The sequence below is a fragment of the Zootoca vivipara genome, chromosome 7 (genome assembly GCF_965207765.1).
Source record: "Zootoca vivipara chromosome 7, rZooViv2.hap1.1, whole genome shotgun sequence".
NCBI lineage: Eukaryota > Metazoa > Chordata > Lepidosauria > Squamata > Lacertidae > Zootoca > Zootoca vivipara.
This window is the reverse complement of record NC_142590.1, coordinates 56909565-56927016: the sequence shown is the minus strand read 5'-3', so window position 1 is coordinate 56927016 and position 17452 is coordinate 56909565. Positions and strand designations below refer to the sequence as shown.

At 41.9% G+C, this 17452-nt stretch overlaps 1 long non-coding RNA gene across 2 annotated transcripts in view; it reads right to left on the bottom strand.

Moving 5' to 3' along the window:
* Positions 1 to 1452: 1452 nt before the first annotated feature.
* Positions 1453 to 17452, bottom strand: part of LOC118088580 (uncharacterized) — a 51895-nt gene continuing 35895 nt past the window's right edge. Inside the window, exons 5-11 of one of the 2 annotated variants that reach the window (XR_004693028.3) lie at positions 15356 to 15437; positions 12004 to 12152; positions 9679 to 9861; positions 6181 to 6243; positions 4053 to 4205; positions 2835 to 2909; positions 1453 to 2636 (exon numbers count right to left, since the gene is read on the bottom strand). This is a non-coding gene — a long non-coding RNA (uncharacterized LOC118088580). The remainder of the gene's footprint in view (positions 2637 to 2834; positions 2910 to 4052; positions 4206 to 6180; positions 6244 to 9678; positions 9862 to 12003; positions 12153 to 15355; positions 15438 to 17452) is intronic. The other variant, XR_004693030.3, reaches the window with a different exon arrangement.

The following is a 17452-nucleotide window of genomic DNA, read 5'->3' as shown; positions in this document are numbered from 1 at the left end:
ACCGCTTAGTGATAGCAGCCTTAAATTTATAAGCTTGGGATCCAGAATTCCCATGAGCAGAACTCTGCACATAGGACACTCCTGCAGGAAGGAAGAGTTATACAGGCAATTTTCACTGCTTCCTGCTTCCTAGTGCAGCCCCTGTGCCATCTGAAAAGCTGCTCTGGAGGACTAGGGCACTCTCCAAAACAGTGTGGGAAATGGTGGTGAGCAGGAAGAGGGAACATCACCACCTCTTTTCTTCTGCTGGGAGCATCTGCTGGATCAAAGCCTGTTCCATGATGAACTAGTCTAATCTAAATATTAATGTTTCAAGATTTACCAGTAATAGCTTATATTTGGTTCCTACAATCAGTTTACCTATTTGCTCCATTTTCTATGGACATGATTTCTTTTAGTGTGTTGCATGTGGAGATACAATGGATAGTTTATGTCATCTGCAATATGTGACATGCCCCAATTAGCATTTCCAAATTTCTTTATATAAAAGTTGGTACGTTATTGAACTGGTTGCAGCCTTCCCAAGTTATTTCATATTGGACAAAAGTATCTTTCAATTCCCCCTCATCTAGCATAATTGTCCCTCTTCTCCTTTATTTGCCAGAGTTGTTCTCATTTACAAAATTGAGCTGATTTTGCACATATCCACACATTCACTATAGACACTTCTCCAATCTTCTGTTTCTGACTTAACATAAACTGAGCTATGTCACCATCCAACAAATATGTATTTCCTTTCCTTTCCTGCATATTATATCAAAGTAATTGGGGTTCAATGAAAGGGACCCAGGTGGCGCTGTGGTTAAACCACTGAGCCTAGGGCTTGCTGATCAGAAGGTCGGCGGTTCGAATCCCTGTGACGGGGTGGGCTCCCATTGCTTGGTCCCAGCTCCTGCCAACCTAGCATTTCGAAAGCACCTCAAAATGCAAGTAGATAAATAGGAACCGCTATAGCAGGAAGGTAAATGGCATTTCCATGTGCTGCTCTGGTTTGCCAGAAGCGGCTTTGTCATGCTGGCCACATGACCTGGAAGCTATACGCCGGCTCCCTCGGCCAATAATGCGAGATGAGCGCGCAACCCCAGAGTCGGTCACGACTGGACCTAATGGTCAGGGGTCCCTTTACCTTTACCTTTTTAATTGGGGTTCATGGCTGTATTTGTTTTTGGGTTTTAGAATCCCACGTCCTAATGCCCAGTGAAAGATATGTATATGTACAACAAACATGTGAAAATACTAGTTCCAGGATGGCAAGGGACAATAATGCACAAATTAATAAAAACAAAATGATAGGGAGTTGTGGCCTGGACATGTCTAACCATGAACACATGCAGCCTTCCAAGAACATATATACAAACGTCTTGAAATGAGTGAAAGGTGTTCAAGAGCAGACATGTTTTGAACAACGGAACTTTTGCAACAGCCCTGAAATCCAAACAATTGCCTTGATTCCCCCCCCCCCCCACTATCCTTTGCAAATCGGCAGAAATGTGATTCCTGGGTAGCATTCTTCTCCAGTAGAAGGAAGGGTGTGGGGAAGAATTTCACAAAATCTCAAGGAAGAGATGTTACTGCATTTTCAGCTCTCTGAATCAAAGCCTCTTCCACGCATAAGCCATTACAATGGGTGCCAGGGGTCCCTACATGAGCTGGTTGCTTTTGTGTTGGGAGTGTTCTGTTCTGGAACCTTGTCTTCATATGCATAACTTTTGTCATCAGACCATAGATATTTTGAAACCTGCTTTTGGAATAGTTAAAGTTTAACAGAAATGAATGTGCTTCCAGCATAATACTTGTTGATATCCATGAGAGTGTTTTTAAATAATTGTGATAGAGATCAACATGCGGAGGAAATATGTAGACAGCAATCACCTATTCAGGGTTGGGTTCTTGCTGCTGTTTTCGATGTAAGCTCACTGGAAGAGAAGAACTATCCATAATGTAGCTTGAAATGCTTTGTTTTTAACAATATGTTTTGCCTGACTCCTCCTCATTTAACAATGGATGGGTGCACTGGCAATCTACTCAGTACGACTCCTGCCTAGGTCTTGCGGAAAGAAATGGGAGCTGTCCAAGACAAGAGCACATATGCTTTACAACAAGATGCGGTTTGATTTGGTTTTTGCTGCTCATTTAATTGTAGAAAGTCTTGCATGATTCGGGAGGTGGTGCAATTGACTCGCAGATGAGCAAAGAGAATGTAGGAGGTGTTACCTGACTGGAGCAGAGGTGCTGTGCCCAAAGCTAACTCCATAGAGCTGAACCTGCTGCATAGTCCTGCTGCTAAAGTCAAATCCTTCCTGTTCAAGTACAGGGGCTGCGTGTGTGCATCCTTCAAGCCCAGTGCCCTATGCAGTTCTTTAAGGCACAAGAGGGCTTTGCACCTTAAAGCATTGGGGGAAATTGGCCTGTTGACGTGTGCCTGCTCAACCACGTGGCAGTCTAATGGGCACCCAGGTGTTTTTTAAAGCCTCCCATCTAGTGCTCACTAGTGAAGTGCCCACTTTTATCTCCTTAATTCTCTAGAATTGACTATGTAACACAGAATACTGATTCTGATTCTAATATGCCTCCAGCCAATTAAGCAGGATATCCAGTTCTCCAAGGGCTTTCGTAGCAGCAAGTGTAACATCCATCTGGAAGTTAATTGACATGAAAACTTGGTCAATAACAAAAGCATTTTTTGGGGGGGGTAACATTAGCATTTAGGGGTGGGATGTAAACATTCCCCTTTAGTCACCTGCTGCCTTTATTTTTGTTGTTAAGATTAATATCATAATCAATAAGAATTTCTATTGCACTTTAAAGTTCAGGTTGCAGTCCGATCAGTTTACCTGCTCATAGTTGGTGATGATCTGCTGATATTTGTTTGTTGCCTCTTCCCCACAGCTGCACATATTTTCATCCTGCTGGGAAATTATAGTAAGAATAGCCATTAGTATAATAAAATTCAGTGGAGGTTTGGGACATACTAGTTTCATCAGCTGCGTATTATCAGACTGTACTACAGTGAATCCATCACTACCAATAATAGTGAGCTTGGGTGGTGAGTGCTAATGGAAATACTGTAGAACCAAAGTGGGGCTTTGGAAAAAAATTGTTCTATTCTTAACTTCAGATTTCTATATCAGCTTGTATATATTTTTTTTGAAAAAGAAGTCTTCATGAAAATTCATTACATAGTGCAAATATCTCCTGATATATATGTTCAAGCCCAGTGCCCTATGCAGTTCTTTAAGGCACAAGAGGGCTTTGCACCTTAAAGCATTGGGGGAAATTGGCCCGTTGATATTTTTGCAGAAATTGCCTGTACACATTTTTGCAGAACATTTTCCCCTAAAATAATGCATTTTGTACCATATTTTCACCATTTTGAGCCCAGTCCTGGCCAGGGCGGGCGGGATATAAATAAAATTTATTATAATTATTATTAATAATACATGAATTTTAATGGAAACTTTACCACTGTGTGTGCATTTTTATACATATTACTTGGCAGGAGAACTATAATGCAAACTTTGGAGAAGTGCAAAATTCAAAGGTTGGCTGTGTTTCAGTTCATATATTGTTAATGTAAGTTAGATTCACCTTTTAATGGAAAACTGAGGTAGAGGGTAAGGAGTTTGTCCTGCTATGTGTGTAATGGCCAGCTGCAACCCTGAATGAACAGCTCTTGTGAGTATGGAGGTTACGCTAAAATATTCTTTGGTGGGCCTCAATTGTTATCTTTATTTCAGTAATGCTCTGTGGTAGTTGTTCAACATTGGGGCCAGAACTGCCTACGTGTGTACTTCTCTGCACATTCCTGCTAATTCTCTACATTAGGCATTATCTATTGCATAATATCTTTAAAATATATCACAAGATACTGGCAGTATCTCCTCCAAAGAAAACTGACCCTTTCAAGTGGTTCACATTCTGTAACTTAAAGAAGGCAACAGTATCGTAATGAACAAATCTGAAGATTAGTCAGATTAATTTACATCCCTTCCTAATAAACATTCAGGGCAATGAAAATTTGATAATTTCCACAAAACCAACGTGTGACTTACACACACTCTGAATTTCTTCTCTATGCTGAGGAAGGAGTTGGCTATGCCACTGATTTTCCGATTGATGTAAAGACTTCCTGTCTCACAGTGCCTGAAGACTTTGTCCAGGTAAAATCTTAAGATGCTACGAGCAAGGCAACAGCTGTCTAAAATCTCCAGGGAGAGAGTTTGGGTTTATTAAACACTGTAAGACAAAGCTTCCAGACAATGACAGTTGTAGATTTTTCAGAACCTTTAGGCAAATTTGCATTGAGAAATCGGGTCCTCCCTAACAAAAGGGCACCTGTTGCGGTGGAACCTGGCAATCAGACCCTGTATTGTGGGTGGGAACATTGGAGCGGCCACAGCACCCTATTGGTGGTCCCTTGATCTTGGGAGCAATTGGGCTAGAGGGACGCCAATCAAAGCTATTGAGGGACCACTATTTAACCCGCTGCACGTGTCCCTGAGATTCTCTTTTGGACTCAGTGCATCGGAAGACCCGCCCACCTCTCCCTATATTTAGGGCTTGCGCTTGACCTTGCTATGCAGTCGTGTGTCGCCTGTCGTTGGGACAGGGGCACGGCAGGAATTTTCCCCATTTGGCTGATTGGCTGGTGCCACTTGGATTTCGCCTGCTGCGTAGCAAACCGTCACAATTTGTAAGGTTACGGATAGGCTCTGGTTCTTGTTGATAGAGGTGGCAGGATGTCTAGTCATCCCTATGCATTGAGTATTCCTTTAAGATGGAATCCACGGACTCATGGTTGGTCTTCCCCGTGCTGGGTTGTGCCCTGAGCCTGAGTCCAGGGCTCATCTGGGTGGAGGCTGAGCAGACCCCCTGTTTGGCACCATCCCAGGTGTTCACCCAAGGCTGGCTTATGGTTGGTGCCCAGAGCCAGCACTACCTGCAGGGCTGCAGGTAGCTAGTCCAACCAGAGCCTATGCAACCACTCACTTGATTGTAATCAATAAAGTTGTGGCCTAAATTCTGCCAAAAACCAAACCAAAAATTTGAGTCTGTCTGAATTTATTTCTTGGGGATGGTTAAAAGGTCTCCACACGCAAAAGGCTTCCCACACACCAGCAAGGGAAACTGATAAAAGCTTATATCCTGTTCCCATCACCCCAGCCCCCCAGCAGGCGATCTTGTATCATATCACAATGGGTTGTATTCAGCTTAGTCATTTGCAGAGTAGACCCACTAAACCCAATAGACTTAACTTAGTCAAGCCCATTGCTTTCAATGGGTGTACTCTGAGTGGATGCAAACATTATTTTAAAGCATTTGATGTTGCATTAATTCAGTGTTTCCCATCAGCCAGTGGAGAGTCCTGTACTACTGGAACTGCCAGATTAATGCAGGTTGAACTAATTAATTAAAGGTTAAAAAAACATGCTGTTTTGGGAAGCAGCTCAGATCTACATCTAAGGCCACTTTCCAAAAACAGTGCCTCCAGCAACACATCATTTTCCAATTGATGCATTTCTTGGTTGGGAATGCTAAGATAATCAGCAATACAAAACCCACCTACATAATTTACAAGGTTTTTTGCCCCCGCCCCCTCCAAAAGCTGACCAATCCTAAAATAGCCTTAAACATGGTTTACACATCAGCAGTAGGTCTTATACCGTTAAATGGACCTGGGGCTACAAGCATTCCAAATACATTTACCCGGAAGTAAAGCCAACTAAAGACAATAGGGCTTACTTCTCAGTGTAGATTGATAGAACTGCATTATTTGTTTAGAAGACATATACAGCAACACTCTGCACAGAATAGCAACTTAACATTCAGCAAGGCATTTCAACCCATCTAAAGCCATACCATTCAGGAAATGTACAACATTTGTAGTCTCCTCAGCCCACTCTTTCTAAAATCCCTTGTATCCTGCCTTTCCATTTTAAATAAAGTGCTCATGCTGACTTACAACAGATATCTAAAATCAACCAGCCAGGGGCAAAAGAGGTGGCAAAGGAGTTTCAGACAAAAGTAGAATGAACTGTTCAAAGCAGGATGAACCGTGTGATCGTTAATGTTCATTTAAAGCAAAACCTGTTTGCTTTCCACAAGTTGGTTCCAATATATTAATAGTGATATCATTTGCTACAGAAATTGCAAAGAGATATTCTAACTAGTAGCACTTACTTGAAAGTTATGCAGAGAATGTGGGTGCAAAATGCTTGCTGTTCTGATAGGATCTCTGGCTTGCTAAATAGGGAAGAGAGATGATCCACTCTGATTATGTGCTTTTTGCCACACCAATAATTAAACAACTACAGCCAAACAGCACATAAATATAGTTTAATATAACTGTAGACTTCAGCTTGAAGAAAGGTAACAAATCAAATGATATCTGGAGGATAAAACAACTGTACTTTCAGATCAGCCATATTTATATTGTCACTGATAATAAAATAATAATAATAATAATAATAATAATAATATAATAATAATAATAATAATAATTTATTATTTATACCCCACCCATCTGGCTGGGTTTCCCCAGCCACTCTGGGCGGCTTCCAACAGAAAAATAAAACACAATAATCTATTAAACATTAAAAGCCTCCCTGAACAGGGCTGCCTTTAGATGTCTTTTAAAAGTCTGGTAGTTGTTTTCCTCTTTGACAGGGGTCCCCAAACTAAGGCCCGGGGGCCAGATGCGGCCCAATCGCCTTCTAAATCCGGCCCGCAGACGGTCCAGAAATCAGCATGTTTTTACATGAGTAGAATGTGTTATTTTATTTAAAATACATCTCTGGGTTATTTGTGGGGCCTGCCTGGTGTTTTTACATGAATAGAATGTGTCCTTTTATTTAAAATGCATATCTGGGTTATTTGTGGGACATAGGAATTCATTCATATTTTTTTTCAAAATATAGTCCGGCCCCCCACAAGTTCTGAGGGGCAGTGGACCGGCCCCCTGCTGAAAAAGTTTGCTGACCCCTGCTCTTTGACATCTGTTGGGAGGGCGTTCCACAGGGCAGGCGTGGAATGAGGGAACCGCCAGAAGGCCCTCGGTGCTGGACCTCAGTGTCCGGGCAGAATGATGAAGGTGGAGACGCTCCTTCAGACTACTGAGTCTGTAGTATGTTTGTAGGAATCGGCCATGGGCGCGAGGCACAACATCGCCCATGTACAAGCCGCAGCTGTCTGAACACCATGCCGTTGGTCTCACCTTTCGCTTCCTGAGCAGTCTGCCGTGCCCTGTCTGTGGCCTTTGTCTGCTTTTGATTAAACTTTGTTTGTTCAAGGGGAAAGTGATGCTGTGGAAACAGGTACCGAAATAACTTTATACCACCCCACAACCTCGTGATTGGAGGATGTGAAAGGGTTCAGCCCAAAATGTATCTGACTGATTCTGCTTTTTCTGCTAATAAAAGGAGCTTCTGCTGAGCTGGCAAATCAGCTTGCTTTCACACAGCTCACCTGCGACAACTCCCTGACTACGTGTGCTTCACTTCATACGTTTCTTGGTGCTAAGACTACATTGGATAGTATTGCTAAAAATGTTAATGAAACAGCTTTTGGAGTGGAAAGATTTATGGGAACTGATAAAATGTGATGGTTAAAGTTGAGTTTCTGAATTGATTGAAACGAAACATTTCTGATCTAGCAAACAAGCACCCAAGCAAGAATGTATGGAGGTAACAGTCATCTGGGTTTGCTGTAAATTTCAAACTAGAATGCTTAAAGATGAAAAACTTCAAATCAATTCTTTAAATTCATCTAAATCCAAAACCCTTTTCTTTCCCCACACTGCACAAGAGTGAGAGTAATTCTATTGAAACTTCTTACATTGACTTTCTTTTTAAATGTTGAGAGACTCCACTTTCTTCAAGCAATTTGCAGAAATTCTGCAGGGGGAACTGTTTCTTACAACATAGCTTTAAGCACATTTACTCATATTAGTTTCTTCTAGGTAAATTTAGGACAGCCAGCTAGTTTTTTTTTATCAATCTAATTTAGTTTAAACCCATTCAACCTGTACCCACAATTCAGTTTTCCAAATCAACTCATGGATCAGTTTAGCAATTAAACATTTGCAGTAATTGTGTTTCCTGGTGTTGCTTCTTGTCCTGTCTTCAGTGGCAAAATAGAACAATCACTTGTTATCTTTCTGGTGATTGTCTTTTAAATATATGGATATTATTAGCCTACACACAACTTAGAAGTTTTCTCTATGCTGAATTAATTGTGGCTATAGATTTTACTTTCTTGGGTTCCTTGATCACTGCAGATGGTGACAGCAGTCACGAAATTAAAAGACGCCTGCCTCTTGGGAGGAAAGCAATGACAAACCTAGACGGCATCTTAAAAAGCAGAGACATCACCTTGCCGACAAAGGTCCGTATAGTTAAAGCTATGGTTTTCCCAGTAGTGATGTATGGAAGTGAGAGCTGGACCATAAAGAAGGCTGATTGCCGAAGAATTGATGCTTTTGAATTATGGTGCTGGAGGAGACTCTTGAGAATCCCATGGACTGCAAGAAGATCAAACCTATCCATTCTGAAGGAAAATCAGCCCTGAGTGCTCACTGGAAGGACAGATCCTGAAGCTGAGGCTCCAATACTTTAACCACCTCATGAGAAGAGAAGACTCCCTGGAAAAGACCCTGATGCTGGGAAAGATTGAGGGCACTAGGAGAAGGGGACGACAGAGGATGAGATGGCTGGACAGCGTTATTGAAGCTACCAACATGACTTTGACCAAACTATGGGAGGCAGTGGAAGACAGGAGTGCCTGGCGTGCTCTGGTCCATGGGGTCACGAAGAGTCAGACACGACTAAACGACTAAACAACAACAATACCAAAACAACCATGCTTTGTTTTCTTTTTCACAAGGGTTGAAAAGCATTTTCCTCATGCTTTGGCATTTTTTGCAAACACACCCATGTTCTCTTAATGCTAGGCTTGCCATATTTCAAAAAGTAAAAACAGGACACCCCGAAAGTTGAGCACAGCCTTTCAAAAATCCCCCTTTGAAATCCTGGTAATGTCCTGGTAATCCTGGTATGACAGCCCTATTAATGCTATACTTAATGTCCACAATTTTTTCTTTTCCCTCACAGTCCTCACTCTCGTTTGCATACATTGTCATTTAATCCTATTGGTTGTGGTGGCCCATGTGAATTTGATGGTGATGTCTAATGCAATGCTATTGTGGACATTTGGAAACAAAATCAATTGGATTTAACAGTAAGGTGGGTCAAGGAAAGCTGTGAAGGAAACGAGGAAGAAAGAAAATATTGCTAAGAACTGTAAGTATCTGCCAAGGGAATAAAATGATGCCAAGGAAGCAATGAAATAATTCTAGTATTTGGCAAAGTAAGGATTTATTTTGCCACAACCCATTCAGCTGTTCCATGAGCGCTACATTTGACATAAATACTGACAAAGAGAATATTTGACACAGATCTACTGAATACACTCAGAGCTGTCAATCTTTCCTCCAATTTCTTTCTCTTAAAAGTCAACCCCACTCTCACAGCTATCAAGACTTTTGGACCTTTGTGAATTGTAAATGCTCTACTCAAGGAGTAATGCAGGCAAACTATTATCGTGTTGGCTTTCATATGTCCTCTGCACTGAGTTTTCAAGAGATTAGCTCTTCTGATAGAAGGAGAAAAGAACAATACTTACAATGACCTTTTTAATTGTACCAAAGCCATCCCGGATTTCATTAATATTCATTGAAATGCTGCAAGGTCCAAACTGGAATAACCTGTTCCCCAAAACAGGTGCCAGCAGGAGATAGAAAAAGAGGCTGAAAAAGACTTGCATAGTCTGGAGAATGAAGAACCCCTGGGTGGCTAAAGTGTGTTCCTGTTAAGAGGGGAAATGTTTTTGAATTATTTTGCCTCTGCATTATGCTTCATGCATCATCTGTGAAGTGCTAATAATAATAATAATAATAATAATAATAATAATAATAATAATAATGTTTTAACATGACTGGTCACAAGTGGGTCAGATGCATAGCTGTCAAGTTCTCCCTTTTTTAAGGGAAATTCCCTTATGCTGAATAGGCTTCCTCGCGAGAAAAGGGAAAACTTGACAGCTATGGTCAGATGTTCATTTGATCCAGACATGCAACTTCTTGTATTGTTTTATTATTTTCACCATAGGCTATCTGTAACTTCTCCCTTTAAATTCTTCCTTTATATTTTACAGTGTGGTAGTAGTGCTTTCTGGACAGAACTCTGGAGCAGAAATAAGATATCCAGTAGCAGAAAAAACTTGGCTGGGCAGGTTGAAAACCAATGAATATGCTGCTGCTCCTGATAACCGCTTTGAGTTTCTTTTCTCTCCAATCAAGCAGTATATACATTTTATTAAATAAATAAATAAATAAATAAGTGCAAAGTGAAGCCTGTTAGGGTTGGTTGGTTAGTTAGTTAGTTAGTTTATATTTACAAATATTTGCTGTTGCGGATGCCTTGTTGAGATTTCTGCATTGCCAGGAGATTGGACTAGATAACCCTTGGGATCCCTTCCAAGTCTATGATTCTGTGATTTTATGAATCACTGGCCTTACCATACATATACGGTATATATACAGGAATAGGTTGCAAACTTGGCTTTAACCTTACACGATAAGAAAACCGAGTTCATGAGTTCATAGTAGTAGAAAGGTCCCTGGGGCTTACTTTCAGGTGAGTGTGTATTGAACACAGCTTCAGGACTCAGAGTTAGGAAGTATTAGTGAAGGATTAGAGAGAGAATACTGTAGCACCTTTATATTAATTGATAATTACCCACTACAATTCTGATTGGTCCACTTTAAGGTATGGGAAATGATCAAGAAGACAGGTGATCTTCCATTGAAAAAACAGAGGAAGAATGGGCTCCCCCCCCCCCGTGCACCTTCCAGTTAACTGGATACTCGGCAAAGCAAAAGAGAACCACTTCTGTCACTTGATAAAACCAGTATCTTGCCACCTGCAGCTCCCTCCTCACCCTTCCTTTGAAGGGAGAACCTGCGTCCAGGACCATGTCACCAACTTCTAGGGACTTGAACAGGGATTGGAGACCCTGAACCCTTCCAGATGTTGCTGGACTCCAAATCCTATCATCCCTTACTATTGATCATGCTGGCTGGGGATGATGGCAGTTGGAGTCCAACAATTTATGAAGGGCCACTGACTCCTCATCCTTGTATTGCAGAAACTGCCATACACCCATCTATGTATCTCAAACATCTTATGTTATATTGGATTTAAATAATTGAAAATCTTATTGAAAGCCAAGCTTGACTAAAATGTGACTGATAAACGTAATTCATTAATAAATTAATTAATAAAAAAGATGGATTAAAAGGTTAAGAGGAAAATATTTTGTTGCTACACTGTAAGAATGAAATTAATAAACATATAATTTCATTTAACTCCAAAAGAAGTAATTATTGACCTTATGGTACAAAATTAAAAGGAACAGAAAATTGGGTTGTTGCTGTTTTTTTTTATTAGCATTAGATCATTTTTAAAGATTTGGATGAATTTGTGGAGTTAGATCTATTAATACCCAGGTATAGCATAATCCTATTTAGTGAAAACTAAAATTTTAGATATCAGAGCATAGAGATCACTATTTTTATAGTTTGATGTGCACATTCTGATAACATTTAACTGGTTTATAAATTGTGAAAATAGATACAGAAACCAATTCCACTGTAGCATAATCTCATAGCCAGAGATTGGTCTCTCATGTAGTTACCGTAGTTCCAATCCTAATTCTGGAAGATCAGTCCTTTATTCAAATAACACTGTAAGTTTACAGCAGCTACTTGGATCTTTGCATGCATACTCATCACTCGGCTGAAGCATATTACTGCTGGTACAAAATAACTTTCAAACAAGATCAACTAGATACAAACACCTGTATGGTATGCATATAAGCAGGGAGGCATGTTGTAATTACCGAAAAGTAAGCCAAATGCATAGATATACATCTTGGATAGTGTCTTACCTTAGGCTTTGATGTGTAGATGCTTGCCTCTTGATTTGATGATGAATCTGAAAATGTCTGATGGTTTTATAGAGGTAAAGAGCGGAAATCAGTCTTTGAGGTTTTTTCCACGCGTCCTTTTCTCAGTACTCCATTTCCATGTAGTTTTCCTGTATTGGGGAGTGGGAATTTTGGAGTTTCCTTGTATTGATTCCATCCAAGATGAAAGGTTGAGCTTCACATAGCTGTCCCTTTTGCCTTTGCTATCAACTAGCAGGTATACATTGGCAGTGAATTCCAAAATCCTACACCTGCCATTGCTGTTGTCTCAGGAGCAGAGGGTTGTAACCAACACTGGCAAAACAGAATTCTACCCACCCAATATAACACCAGTCCTGGCCCAACTGCACTGGCTGCCAATTAGTTTCTAAGGTCAATTTGATCTATAAAACCTTCTGCAGCTGAGGACCCCAATACCTCAAGAACCACCTCTCCCCATATGAACAAACCTAGATTTAGATCCTGCAATCATCATCTGAGGCACTCCATGGGCAGCCCAGAGAGCCCATTTGTGGAACGCTCTCCCCAGGTGCCTTCGTTAAATATCTTTAGGCGTCAGGCAAGAATATCCTTCTTAAACCAGGCTTTCAGCTGTGGCCTTAAAACAGTGTGTGTGTGGGGGGGGGTTATTGTCTTTTTTATTATGTGTGAGATCATAGAACATAGAATTGTAAAGTTGGAAGGGACCACAAGAAGAAGAAGAAAAGAAGAAGAAGAAGAAGAAGAAGAAGAAGAAGAAGAAGAAGAAGAAGAAGAAGAAGAGTTTGGATTTGATATCCCGCTTTATCACTACCCGAAGGAGTCTCAAAGCGGCTAACAATCTCCTTTCCCCTCCTCCCCCCCAACAGACACCCTGTGAGGTGGGTGGGGCTGAGAGACTTCAAAGAAGTGTGACTAGCCCAAGGTCACCCAGCAGCTGCATGTGGAGGAGCGTAGACGCGAACCTGGTTCCCCAGATTACGAGTCTACCGCTCTTAACCACTACACTACACTGGCGAGGGCCATGTAGTCCAACCCCCTGCAACGCAGGAATCTTTTGCCCAACACAGGACTCAAACCCATAACCCTGAGATTAAGAATCTCATGCTCTACCAACTGAGCCCTGTGGTTTCTTGATGAAGAGCAATATATAGATTTAACAAAGGAAATACTAATAGCAATAAAAGAGGGTCCTCCTCTGCCCCCAGAGCTGATTTTGAGGGCATACAGGGAGCTGGAGGAAACAGGAGTGGAAAAGAGGTTCTGTTGCATGCCTATTGCAAAAGCAGTGCTGTAGCTTTGTATACAGCCGAGCATAGGTGCCAACTCCTAGGGGCCGAGGTCCTCTTCACACACCCTGCCCCTGTTGATGTGCATTACCTTTCAAATGGTGTGTGTGCCGTGTCTTGCAATTGATTACGTGGGTCTGGGCTGACCTGCCCCACAATATTTTATTCTAGTTGGCACTCCTGGCCCAGAGCTCCCAGGCCTTTTTGACTTCAGCAACATTCTCCATGTTGTTTGCAGACGGCAGACATGGGGATATTATTTCACTGAAAGTTATCTGGGTGGAGGAGAAATTCTCCAACAGTTACTTGGGCATGGGGCTCACCATTACCAGTGCCAATGTCACTGCTCTTTGCATTTTCCTAAGGGTTTTTTTATGCTGCTATAAGAGGCAAAGGCAGCAAGTGTGTCCTGGTGGCCTAGACATCATTTTGTATTCTCCATAATGCCTTGGACTTAGTGCCGTTCTGGGTGTTTCCATGGTAGAAATGGCAGCAGCCACCCAAAAAATAATAAATAGTGGGAAATATTCAGGGAACATACAGCCGGGAACATTTTTGCAAAAAAAATATTAAATGATATGCCAGTAGTTGTATTTTGATAAATTATAAAATGCCTCTCCCACCCAACCCTTTTTTTGGATACCAAGGTAATTTTTTTAAAAAATTGATCCCTGAAGGGTGCATATCTTAAAAAGTTGTGAAGAGGCTTGTGATGCATTGTGATGCACTGCCACTTCCAGAGACAAAGTTGGTGCCCATGAAGACCACTGTGTCCCCTTCCAAAGCCTTGGAAATCACACTTTGCTGGGATGTAGTGTTGTTGCAGAGCTATCACAAGTAAAAAAAATGGCAGCCTTCCCTAAAAGAAGAAGGTGCCTCCCCACTGGTCAGTAGGGACTGGTATCATTTCTAAGAGTGTGTGTCTTTTTTTTTTTAATTGCAACATTTCAGAATGATGACCCAATGAAGCAAGCAAGAAAGCTAGAACATGAACGCACACACACAAGATACTTTGCCACTTGTTAAAATTCTCAGAGGTGAAAGTCTTTGTTTTTTTAAAGCTTCTGGTCTCAAAGAACTTTGCTGAAAGCACCACTGCAGTTTTGCAACCTGAGAATGGGCTCGCAAAATTGAAGTGGCCTTTTTGGAACAGCTCGAATAAGAACCTAATACTCTTTAAAGGGGGGAGGGGATTGTCCCTGTACATGAGCTCCCCATTGTTGTTGTGGTTAGGCTTGGATTGGTAGGCTCAGATGGAAAAGGAAGATGAGGAAGAAGCAGAGGGGGTGAAATTGGGGGACATGGGTAGAAGGAGGAGCCCCCCCCTTTGGAAGGGGGAGCAGAGATGCCAGCTCTCCCATCCAACCCTCCTCAGCAGGGGCTTATAAGGACTTTGATCAGCTGATAGATGAAGCTAAGCAGTCTGTGGCAGCAACTGAGCAAGAATCTGAACAGGAGACTGCAGCTGCCTTCACAGATGGGAGCAGACCTCCCTGCTCAACGTTTCCACAAGGCGAAAAAGTCTCATGAGTGAGCACACCATGTCTCATTGTTAAAAACTGGGCAGGAGGGGTGTGGAAACTTGCTGGGACATCTTCATTGCCTGTGCCCAGCTCTGAACTTCTTTTTCCACTCCTGAATTGCTGAACCATGACTCCTCTGTGTCTGAGCCTGTACCGTTACATGCCTGAATAAAGATCTCTTCCTTAATTGCTCAAGAGCGCCAAATCAACTTTCATTGCACAACCTTTTTACTTTGTAGACACCCACAGTAAAACATAGACATATAGGGTATGGGGCAGACAGCACTAGGGATTTGCAGTCCTTCTAGATTACTTTGCTTGGTCTAGTACAAAGCAGCATTTCATGCATATGGTATCAAACATAGTAGGCTGTGTTCTGCTGGCACTTCCCATCGTGGTCTATTTAGCATTGTGGAGCTAAATTGGAGGAGAGGGTGGGTACCTCCAGGAAGCGATGTGCATGAGAAAAGGGGGTTCTTACAAGAGGATTGTGCCACCCGTTTTGTTCCTTAGGCAGCCTACCTTCTGGAAATGGTCTTCTCTTAAAATATTGATTGGTCCACCTGGGAATTTCCTTCTTTCATCACTTCAGCTGCTGCTCTGCCTGCAAGGAAGATGGAAAATTAACATGAGGCAACTGTGTGTCAAAGAAGGCTGTTTCCAAATGCTGCAGAAAACGCAACTTGAAAAAAGAGACAATGCACGTATTTTTGTAAACAAAGAAATCTGTAATAAAAATATTTTATTTTTAATAAATAATAATATTTTTTTTAAAAAATATTTATACCCCTCCCTTCTAAGTTTAGAAACCGGGCTCAGGGCAGCTAACAACGAATATAAAACATCAACCAAAAACAATTTTAAAACAACGTAAAATACACATCAATATAGCATCAGCAGGGCAACTGGCCAAGTTAGTCCTGCTAAGGCCAGCAAGGAGACCAGGGAAAATTTTGATGTGGGGACCCAGAAGGGTTTCTTCATTAAAAAAGGAAAGGGGAAAGGGATGACAGATCAGGCTAAACTGAAGGCCAGGCGGAATAACTCTGTCTTACAGGCCCTGTGGAAGGAGATCAAGTTCCGCAGGGCCCTAATCTCACGGGACAGAGCATTCCACCAGGTCGGTGCCATCACTGAAAAGGCTCTGGCCCTTGTGGAGGATAGTCTGGCTACTTTCGGGCTTGGGACCCTTAAGCTGTTACTATTTGTGGACCTGAGGGTCCTCTCGCGGCATACCAGGAGAGGTGGTCCCATAAGTACGGGGGTCCTAGGCCACATTAAAGGTCAAAACCAGCACCTTAAACCTGACCCGGTACTCCATCGGGAGCCAGTGCAAAATGGGTTTTTGAAGCACCATGAGTGAGAACATCAGACTATCTGGTACTCAGTAGGACACCAAACTGTTCCCTTCCTTTCAACAGAATCAGACCACTGCATGGCAAACTAATATGTTTGCCACCTGAAGAACTAAAACACAGTGAGAATGTTTGCATTTTATAAAGGAACACAGGAAGGAGAGTTTGAGGATATAAATCGGCCTCTTGCCCTTTCTTCCATAATGTCTCTGCTGTATGGTGTTCCAATCTTCATTTAGAATTCTAACATTAAAGACCTTCTTGAAAAGTCTTTTGCCTCATGTTGAATCCCAGGGTGGCCAAAAGTTAATAGTTAAAATTAAGGATAATTCTGGAGCTTTGAGATCTGAAATGTGTTCCATAGAATTTGAAACTTGTGGGGTTGGGTGGGGAGATATCCTTTGGTCCATCAATCAATCCATCCATCCATGGATGACTATCTTCTGTTTTTGTAGGGACTGCTTTATACACCAGTGGTCTGAGGAGTATTTTACCTCACAACTAGGCCCTTTATGGATGGTCAGGCTGTACAATAAAGATGGCACCACTTAATTCGGTTTGGTCCACTGTTACTCAACCACATATATGTTTGGAGGTTGAATCCTCTATTGTATATGTGTCTTATAATTCATTTCCTGACAAATGAAGCAGAATTTGCTCATTTACAAGCTGTACACGGAGAAGGTTTTTTCCCCCCTTTGTACTTCCCCCTTACATGCACCCCAAATTATTTTTACTTGTCTCTGGTAATTTCGTCTCCTGCTCTCCCTTCACTCTCAGCTTGTACCATACCTCCCGCTCTCTCTTATCCAGTTAGTCATCACCATCGTATGAAATTATTAACATTTAATCTCACTTTTCTCATATCCTTCAACAGATCCCTGGGATGGACTGTTCTGTTTCACCACTCTGCCCCACTCCCACCCCGCTTACCAGGGTTGTGCAGCTATGGTGGTAGCTTCCAGTAAGCAATGCTTTATCTTGCAAGAGTTCTGCAAGATTCCTCCAGAAGCTTCTGCCACCACACAAATCCAGCAGTGGCAGGGATGGGCACAAAACCCATGGAGGTGCTGCCCCATAGGCTTCTGCAGTCTGTCTCATGGGCATAGGGTCCTTTAGCACTTACACTTCAGAGGAGGAAGACCTACCTTTCCTCCTCAGCTCTGAACTTCTCTGTCTCCTGACCACCTTTCCTCAGCATGCAAAGAGTTGTGGGTGCTGGGGCTAGCATTGATCCAACCAAAAGGCTATGGCATAGGTAGTT